This window comes from Hylobates moloch, unplaced genomic scaffold, assembly GCF_009828535.3.
Source record: "Hylobates moloch isolate HMO894 unplaced genomic scaffold, HMol_V3 SCAFFOLD_20, whole genome shotgun sequence".
Lineage (NCBI taxonomy): Eukaryota > Metazoa > Chordata > Mammalia > Primates > Hylobatidae > Hylobates > Hylobates moloch.
This window is the reverse complement of record NW_026652295.1, coordinates 26,706,189-26,715,451: the sequence shown is the minus strand read 5'-3', so window position 1 is coordinate 26,715,451 and position 9,263 is coordinate 26,706,189.

Here is a 9,263-nt window from a genome sequence, read left to right as displayed (position 1 = left end):
GCCTCCCAAACTGCTGGGATTACAGGTGTGAGCCACTGCACCCAGCCTAAAACTAATAGATTTCTATTTGGTTGTTTGTTAAAGCAAACAGCAGAATGCTAAGATCGAAGTGTTACAGCAGAAAATTGGGTTGTATAGGATAGGGTGTCAAGTGCCTCTAAGAGCCACTGTCCATCTAAGCACCTTGCTTTCTCTGTCCCTTTCTTGGGGTCCTGAAACTGACTGTCTGAGGGACCCTCAAACGCTTCCTCAATGGATACCTAGAAGCTCCTAATTGGGCCAGGCGCAGTGGCTCACACCTGTATTCCCAGCACTTTGGGAGGCCAAGGTGGGCGGATCACCTGAGGTCAGGAGTTCGAGACCAGCCTGACCAACATGGAGAAACCCCTTCTCTACTAAAAATACAAAATTGGCTGGGCATGGTGGCGCATGCCTGTAATCCCAGCTACTCGGGAGGCTGAGGCAGGAGAATCGCTTGAACCTGGGAGGCGGAGGTTGTGGTAAGCCGAAAATTGTGCCATTGCATTCCAGCCTGGGCGACAAGAGCAAAACTCTGTCTCAAAAAAAAAAAAAAAAAGAAGCTAATAATTAAATTTTAGATTAATAGAAGCATATATTCCCTAAGTGTGTAAGTACAATTTATACATACAGATATGTATTTCTTTATATAAGTACAATTTATAAATACAGATATGTATTTGTAGATATTAATTTCACATTTAACATATAACAATAGCTGCCAATACATTCCTTAAACTATTTTTTTTTTTTTTTTGCAGCACACATCTAGTTACTAGGAATGCAGCAATGGGGGAAAAATAAGTCCCCACTCTCCCAAGCTTTCTGGTGCAGAGGACCAGAAGAGGACCTCAAAGGTGTCTTGTCTTTTCCTTTCTTTGATATGGAGATTTGCTCTTGTTGCCCAGGCTGGAGTGCAATGGCACCACCTCGGCGGCTCACTGTAAGCTCCACCTCCCGGGTTCAAGCCATTCTCCTGCCTCAGCCTCTCCAGTTGCTGGGATTACAGGTGTGCGCCACCATATTCAGCTAATTTTGTATTTTTAGTAGAGACGGGGTTTTGCCATGTTGGTCAGTCTGGTCTCAGACTCCTGACCTCAGGTGATGCGCCCACCTCAGGTGATGTGCCCGCCTCAGCCTCCCAAAGTGCTGGGATTACAGGTGTGAGCCACTGTGCCTGGCCAGGTATCGTTTCTTTTTAAAGAGAAACAGAATCAATATTTTACATATACATATATAATACTTATGAGACCAACAAATCCCAAGATCTGCAGTCAGGAAACTGGAGACCCAGGAGAGCCAGTGGTATAGATCCAGTTTGAAGGCCAGCAGTCTCAAAATCCAGGAACAGCCAATGTTTCAGGTAGAGTTCAAAGGCAGAAATAAAACCAATGTCCCAGCTAAAAGGCAGTCAGGCAGGAGGAATTCCCTCTTCTTCCTGGGAGGCCAGTCTTTTGTTCTAATCAGGCTTGCAACTGATGGGATGAGGCCCACCCACATTGGGGAGGGTAATCTGCTTTATTCAGTTTTTTTTTAATTAAAATTTTATATTTTTAGAGACAAGGTCTCACTATGTTGTCCATGCTGGTCTCAAACTCCTGGGTTCAAGCAATTCTCCCACCTCCATGTCCCGAATTGCTGGGATTACAGGTGCAAGCCACCACGCCTGGCACAGTTTATTTAAGAGTTAAAGGGGGGCGGAGCCTGCAGTGAGCCGAGATCGTGCCACTGCACTCCAGCCTGGGTGACAGCGAGACTCTGTCTCAAAAAAAAAAAAAAAAAAAAAGAGTTAAACTCGGCTAGGTGCCATGGGGTCACACCTGTAATCTCAGCACTTTGGGAGGCCGAGGTGGGCGGATCACTTGAGCTCACAAGTTAGAGACCAGCCTGAGCACCATGGTGAAACCCCATCTCTACCAAAAATACAACAAATTAGCCTGGTATGGTGGTGCAGACCTGTGGTTCCAGCTACTCAGGAGGCAGAGGCAGGAGAATCAAGCTTAGGAGGTGGAGATTGCAGTGAGCCATGATCGTGCCATTGCACTCCAGTCTGGGCAACACAATGAGACCCCCTCGAAATATAAATAAAAATTTAAGGCCGGGCGTGGTGGCTCATGTCTGTAATTCCAACACTTTGGGAGGCCGAGGCAGGCGGATCACCTGAGGTCAGGAGTTTGAGACCAGCCTAGCCAACATGGTGAAACCCAATCTCCACTAAAAATACAAAAATTAACTAGGCATGGTGGCGGGTGCCTGTAATCTCAGCTACTTGGGAGGCTGAGGCAGGATAATCGCTTGAACCCGGGAGGCAGAGGTTGTGGTGAGCCGAGATTGCGCCATTGTACCCCAGCCACGGCGACAAGAGTGAAACTCCGTCTCAAAAAAATAAAAATTTAAATTTAAATTTAAAAACGTTAAACTCAGCCAGGCATGGTGGCTTACACCTGTAATTCCAGCACTTTGGGAAGTAGAGGTAGAGGGATTGCTTGAGACCAGGAGTTCAAGACCTGCTTGGGCAACGTGGTGAAACCCTGTCTACAAAAAATGGAAAAATTGGCCAGGTGTGGTAGCACATGCTTGTAGTCCCAGCTACTCAGGAGGCTGAGGTGAGAGGATCACTTGAGCCCAGGAGGTTGAGGCTGCAGTGAGCCAAGATTGTACCACTGCACTCCAGCCTGGGTGACAGAGAGAGACCCTGTCTAAAAAATAATATTAATAATAATATTAATAAGTCAAACTCCTCCAAAAATACACTCACAGAACACCCAGAATATTGATTGGCCAAATATCTGGGCATATCTTGGCCCAGTCAAATTGACACATAAAATTAACCATCACAACAGTTTAGTGTAAGAGAAAACAAAATTTAAAAATAAAGAACAGTTTTCACCAAACTTAGCATAGTTACAATGAAAGAAACAGATGCAATATTTTTTGCTTAAATTATTTTTTGCACAAGTCATATATATTCAGGTGGTTCAAAAATGAGAAAGTATTAAAAGGCATAGAAAAAGTCTTTGGCCTCTCCTTTCCCCCATTCCCTCAATTCCCCCTACCACCTCTACCATAGTTTTTCTTTTCTTTTTTGTTTTGTTTTGTTTATTTTGAGACAGGGTCTCACTGTGTCACCCAAGCTAGAATGCAGTGGTGCAATCATGACTCACTGCAGGCTTAGCCTCCTAGGCTCAAGTGATCCTCCCATCTCAGCCTCCTGAGTAGCTGGAACTATAGGTATATTCCACCCATCTAGCTAATTTTTTAATTTTTTTGTAGAGATGAGGTCTATGTTGCACAGGCTGGCCTTAAACTCCTGGGCTCAAGTGATCCTCCCACCTCAGTCTCCAAAAGTGCTAGGATTACTGGCATGAGCCATCCCTCCTGGCTTACTTTAGTTTTTAAATGCATTCTTCCTGATTTTATGAAACTGGCAAATATGAACAGTCTTATTTTACCTAACGTTTTACATAAAAGGTAAAATATTTACTCATTATTCTGCAGCTCCTTTTCTCAATATATTTTGGAAATCTCTATTTTATCAGTGATTAGTTACAAAAAGCACGTTTAAATTTGCATCTGCACAAAATAGGAGCTTATTTTCAAATGAGTTTATCCAACCAGGCAGGAGTACAATCTGCAAACTTCTTCTCCATTGCACCTCTAAACAAGGGAACAAGAACAAGTGTAGATTTATTGGAACTCAAAGGAAGAAGAGAAAATGACATCCTTAATTGTTTTTGATCCAATGAGAAATAAAACACTTTTTGCCTAAAGCAATGTAGTATTCAACAATACCTGAAGTAGGGAATTAGAAGCAGCTGGTGATCAAAGGAAAAGTTACATTAATTCGACAAATATTTATTGAAATTTTTCTTCATAATGCAATATTTAGCTATTTTCTTTAAGTAAAGACGTTCAAGAAATAGCATTAAGTTTAAAAAAAAAAGATACAAAAAAGCTTAATAGGATAACAATCCCCCCCCTCCCCCTTTTTGAGATGGGGTCTCACTCTGTCACCCAGGCTGGAATGCAGTGGATTAATCTCAGTTTACTGCAACCTCTGCCTCCCAGCTTCAAGCAGTTCTCCTGCCTCAGCCTCCCAAGTAGCTGAGATTACAGGCGGCGCCACCACGTCCAGATAAATTTTTTTTTAAATTTTTGTATTTTTAGTAGAGATGGGGTTTCGCCATGTTGGCCAGGCTGCTCTTGAAACCCTGAGCTCAAGGAATCCTCCTGCCTCTGCCTCCCAGAGTTCTGGGATTACAGGCGTGAGCCACTGTGCCCAGCCAAAGACAATTCCTTTTTAAAAACATACACAACATATACACACAACACATGTATATAAATGTCTAGAAGTGTATGTGTATACATGTATATACACACACACACACACACACACGCCACCCATATATATACAGTAAAATGTGCCTAACATGCTTAACAGTGTTTATCTTTGGAATGTGGGGGGGAATATATACATATACTCAGTCATATTTTTAATATTTTTAAGCAAAAATCCTATATAATGCCTTGGTAGCTCAAGGCTGCTGCTCGGAGTTCCTTACCTGGAACAGCAGTTATCCAACCTACAGTCCATATTCAGTATTAATGATGAAGGTAAAAACAGTTGAAAATCAGAACAGTTAACATTCCAGTTGATTTCCCAGGATTCTATTAATTTGGTTATATAGACAGGAGAATTCTTCTGAAGGTAGCTACTCCCTGGTAAAAAGATGAACTTCCTCTTAGAAGGCAGTGGGGTAAAGAATTTAGGACAAGGACTCTGAAGATAGACTGTTAATTTGGGCCTATCCAAATGGGTCTACTCTTTACCTAAGACCTTTAAAAGGGAAAAGTGCATGGACCTTGGAGCCCAACAGTCTTGTCTTCCAATTCTGGTTTTGCCACTTCCTCTCTCTAAGCTACAACATCTTCATTGTACTAACCCCTACCCTATAAAATAATTGTGAGGAAAGACACACACATACACACCCACATACACTGTATGTCACATAGTGCCTGATAAATAGAAAGTGCTTAATAAATATTAGTTCCTTTACCCCTAAAGAGAAAATCATCCTCATCCTTTATAAGCTGCCTTTCATGAAAGTGTTCCTGCTTTATTTCCATAGCCTTTAAAATATTCTAGACACTCATTTCTTTCTCTCTGTCTTTTTTTTTTTGAGACAGAGTCTTGCTCTGTCACCCAGGCTCACCTGCAGTGACATGATCTTGGCTCACTGCAACCTCCACCTCCCAGGTTCCACAGGTTCAAGTGACTTTCACGCCTCAGCCTCCCAATGGGTGTGAGCCACCAAACCTGGCTAATTTTTGTATTTTTAATAGAGACAGGGTTTCGCCATGTTGTTCAGCTGGTCTCGAACTCCTGACCTCAAGTGATCTGCCCAACTATGTCTCTCTAAGTGCTGGGATTATAGGCATGAGCCATGGCACCTAGCCCTAGACATTTCTTTCTTTTTTGTTTTTTATTGTTCATTTGTTTTTTGAGACAGAGTATCACTCTGTCACCCAGGCTGGAGTGCAGTGGCATGATCTTGGCTCACTGCAAACTCCACCTCCCAGTTTCAAGCGATTCTCCTGCCTCAATCTCCTGAGTAGCTGGGACTACAGGTGCATGCCACCACACCTGGCTAATTTTTTTGTATTTTTAATAGACACTTCTGGAGGGAAAAGGATTTTTATCAAAACCTAAACTTTTCAGACAGAGGAGGAGTTGTGTTATAGACAACAAAATACCCCTGCAGAATAGGAAGCGCAGTAAGGGTAGATTTATGGAGATGATAGAAAATAGGCACCTGCATAATCTAGGAGCCAAAGCATAAGATGGCCTATCTGCTTCTCTCTCAACACACACAGTTCCACCCATCTTCACTTTTCTCTGCCATAAAACACATTTATGGTACTGGGCTCTAGAAAAATGACCAGGACCAGGGGAAGAAGTCAATTCTTTCCATAATCAGTGACACTAATCTTGGAGTAAGTGTGAATGGCTGAGGCATCCCCAGTTATGGGTAGAGAGTCCTCTTCGGTGAGTTCATTCTTCTGCTTGGATCAATTTTGTCTTTTCTGAGGAAATAGTATCTATGTGGCTTGGTTGAGATGTTAAGACTCTGACAGCTCCACAGCACCGGGAATTGCAAAGGCAGAGGGCTCCTAGTAAACAGTAATTATATTGATGATTCAATGATGACAATTGCTAATTTTAAAATAGCTTAAGTGTCCAGGCACTAAAGTGTGAGTTATTCATGTAAATTTTTATCATCACTCTAAAGATGTTGTCCAGACTAGCTTTATGGGCATGTTAACTTCTACAGTTGCAAATGGGCCTGCACCCAGAAGAGCCCCACACTTGGTTCAATGCTCTGCTATCACCATCTGGAGATTGTTAATAATTTTTGAACAAGAGACTGTGTATTTTCATTTTGCACTGGGCCTCACACATCATGCAGTTGGTCTGACAGAATGTCTTCAGACTTTTTCTGTTGTCAAGAAAAGGAAACAATTCTTTCCCCTACTCTGGATTCTATCCCTTTTTCAAGGTATGTTTGGTGCACAGGGATTGCTTCCCAATCCCTCTTCTGGTGTTTAGGTGGTAAAAGTGAAGTGCAGGGAAAAAAATCAAGAAAGGATTTTTTTTGGTCTTTTTTTTTTTTTGGAGAAGGATATAATTTTAAAAATAGATCACTGAACAATAAGAAGTCATGTCTGGCTGGACATGGTGGCTCACGCCTATAATCCCAATACTCTGGGAGGCCAAGGTAGGCAGATCACCTGAGGTTAGGAGTTCAAGACCAGCCTGGCTAACATGCCGAAAATTCGTCTCTACTAAAAACACAAAAAAAATAAGCCGGGCTTGTTGGCGCTGCCTGTAATCCCAGCTACTCGGGAGGCTGAGGCAGGAGAATTGCTTGAACCCAGGAGGCAAAGCTTGCAGTCAGCTGAGACAGTGCCACTGCACCCCAGCTTGGGAAATGAAGAGACACTCTGTCTCAAAACAAAACAAAACAAAGAAGTGATGAATGAGCATTCATGATCAGAAATCAAAGACAAAAAAGGGTAGATTACATGACTGGGTGTTGCTATAGCTTCCACATATTTGAGACCTTTACAGAAAAAGAAAAGAAAGACCAAAGAAATTAGCGTTTTTTTTTTTGAGACGGGGTCTTTCTCGGTCACCTAGGCTGGAGTGCAGTGGCACAATCTCGGCTCACTGCAAGCTCCGCCTCCCAGGTTCACACCATTCTCCTGCCTCATACTCCCGAGTAGCTGGGACTACAGGCACCCACCACCACACCCAGCTAATTTTTTGTATTTTTAGTAGAGACAGGGTTTCGCCGTGTTAGCCAGGATGGTCTGGATCTCCTGACCTTGTGATCCGCCCGCCTTGGCCTCCCAAAGTGCTGGGATTACAGGTGTGAGCCACTGCACCCGGCCCAGAAATTAGCTTTATCCACTTCCTGGGAGGTTAACTCTCCCTCTTCGGCCTCACAGAATCCAATGATCACTCACCAGATAGCAGAAATAGAGCATAGCTGAATGAATTTATGAAGTAAGGAAACTTATAAGTGACTTTTGTTGGGTCAGGTCCCTGACTCACTTCCAAAATGTGTGTATAGTGCATAAGTAAGGAGAAGAACACAAAAGTACCTGTCAACCCGAAAAAAGGAGGGAGAGATCAATCTGCTAATTAGCTTATCAATACTTAAAAGATTTAATGTAGTATTATGATCAGGGAACCAAATTATTTCATCACCTCCCCTCATTCTTCTTCTCCCTCCTTTCAGACCATTTTTTCTCCTAGCTTCTCCTTTTCCCTTGTACCCTCTTGAAAATTTTTTAAGAGGCTAATTAAGCCTCTTCCACCCTCATCCCAAGGCCAAGACATTCGGAATTTATTCCCACCTCTCTTTACCTGTGACAATGCAGATGGATGCGCAGAAAATATACTGTTTCTGCGTCTCAGGGAATAACTGAGGGAAGGTCAGCGACAAACAGTTCAAGCAGAATGAGAGGAGAAGGGCGCTAATCATAAAAATTCCACCCAGTATGAAGTAGGCTAAAGAGAGAGAGAGAGGGGTATAAGTTCTTTTCAGGGCTCTCTCTGGTTTCAGAGTCCCCCAGTTCTAAAGGTCACATAGTAAAGTTTGGTGGATGTCAGCAGGAAGAAGTAGTTGTGAGGGAAATGAGGGGAGGGAGTACTGAGGCTCAGGTTAGTAATGACATTTAGCCCTCCTTTTTTTTTTTTTTTTTTTTTGAGACAGAGTCTCGCTCTGTCACCCAGGCTGGAGTGCAGTGGCGGCACAATCTCGGCTCACTGCAAGCTCTGCCTCCCGCGTTCACGCCATTCTCCTGCCTCAGCCTCTCCGAGTAGCTGGGACTACAGGCGCCCGCGACCACGCCCGGCTAATTTTTTTGTATTTTTTAGTAGAGACGGGGTTTCACCGTGGTCTCGATCTCCTGACCTCATGATCCACCCTCCTCGGCCTCCCAAAGTGCTGGGATTACAAGCGTGAGCCACCGCGCCCGGCCTAGCCCTCCTTTTTTAATCCAGGACTTACTTGGCTTGTGTTTGGGCATCCAACACATCGTCTTACCACTGCAGTCCATGAAAAGTGCACTGTCAAGAACATTGGGATCTCCAGGTAGTTCTATTTCTACCCAGGAAGAGACGAAGGAAGACCACCAAAGCAGAGTGGTAGCTGGGAAATTACAGATAAGGATGATGGCCCTGTTCAGTTTGTTCATCCACCACCCATGAAGAGGCATCACCTAAGAAGAAAGTGGGGAAAAAGGGAGGAGTTTCTTTAAATTCTCCATATTTACTTCTCGCCCTTCAAAAGCAGTTCCTAATGATCCCTCATTTCTAAAACTCTCTTAAGTCTTCCATTCAAGCCCCAATATCCTCTCTATAGTTTAACTCCCTATTCATTTAACAAATACTTACTGCATGCCCATAATGTGTCATGCCTTAAGTTCTGTTATATTGTCTTTTAACTGACCCTAGTTATTATCCCCACCATTCTAGATTCCAGATTAACAGCACCTCCCCCAAATAAGTTTATCAGGCCCTTCCCCAGCTTGAAACTCCCCTAACTCCTTTTGATTACCTCTAAATATAATCCTTGGGATAACGTCCAAGCCCTTCCTTATTCTAGCCTCAGTCTACCTTTCCAGTTTTATTTGTCTGAGCATGGTGGTACACGCCTGTAATCCCAGCTACTCACGTG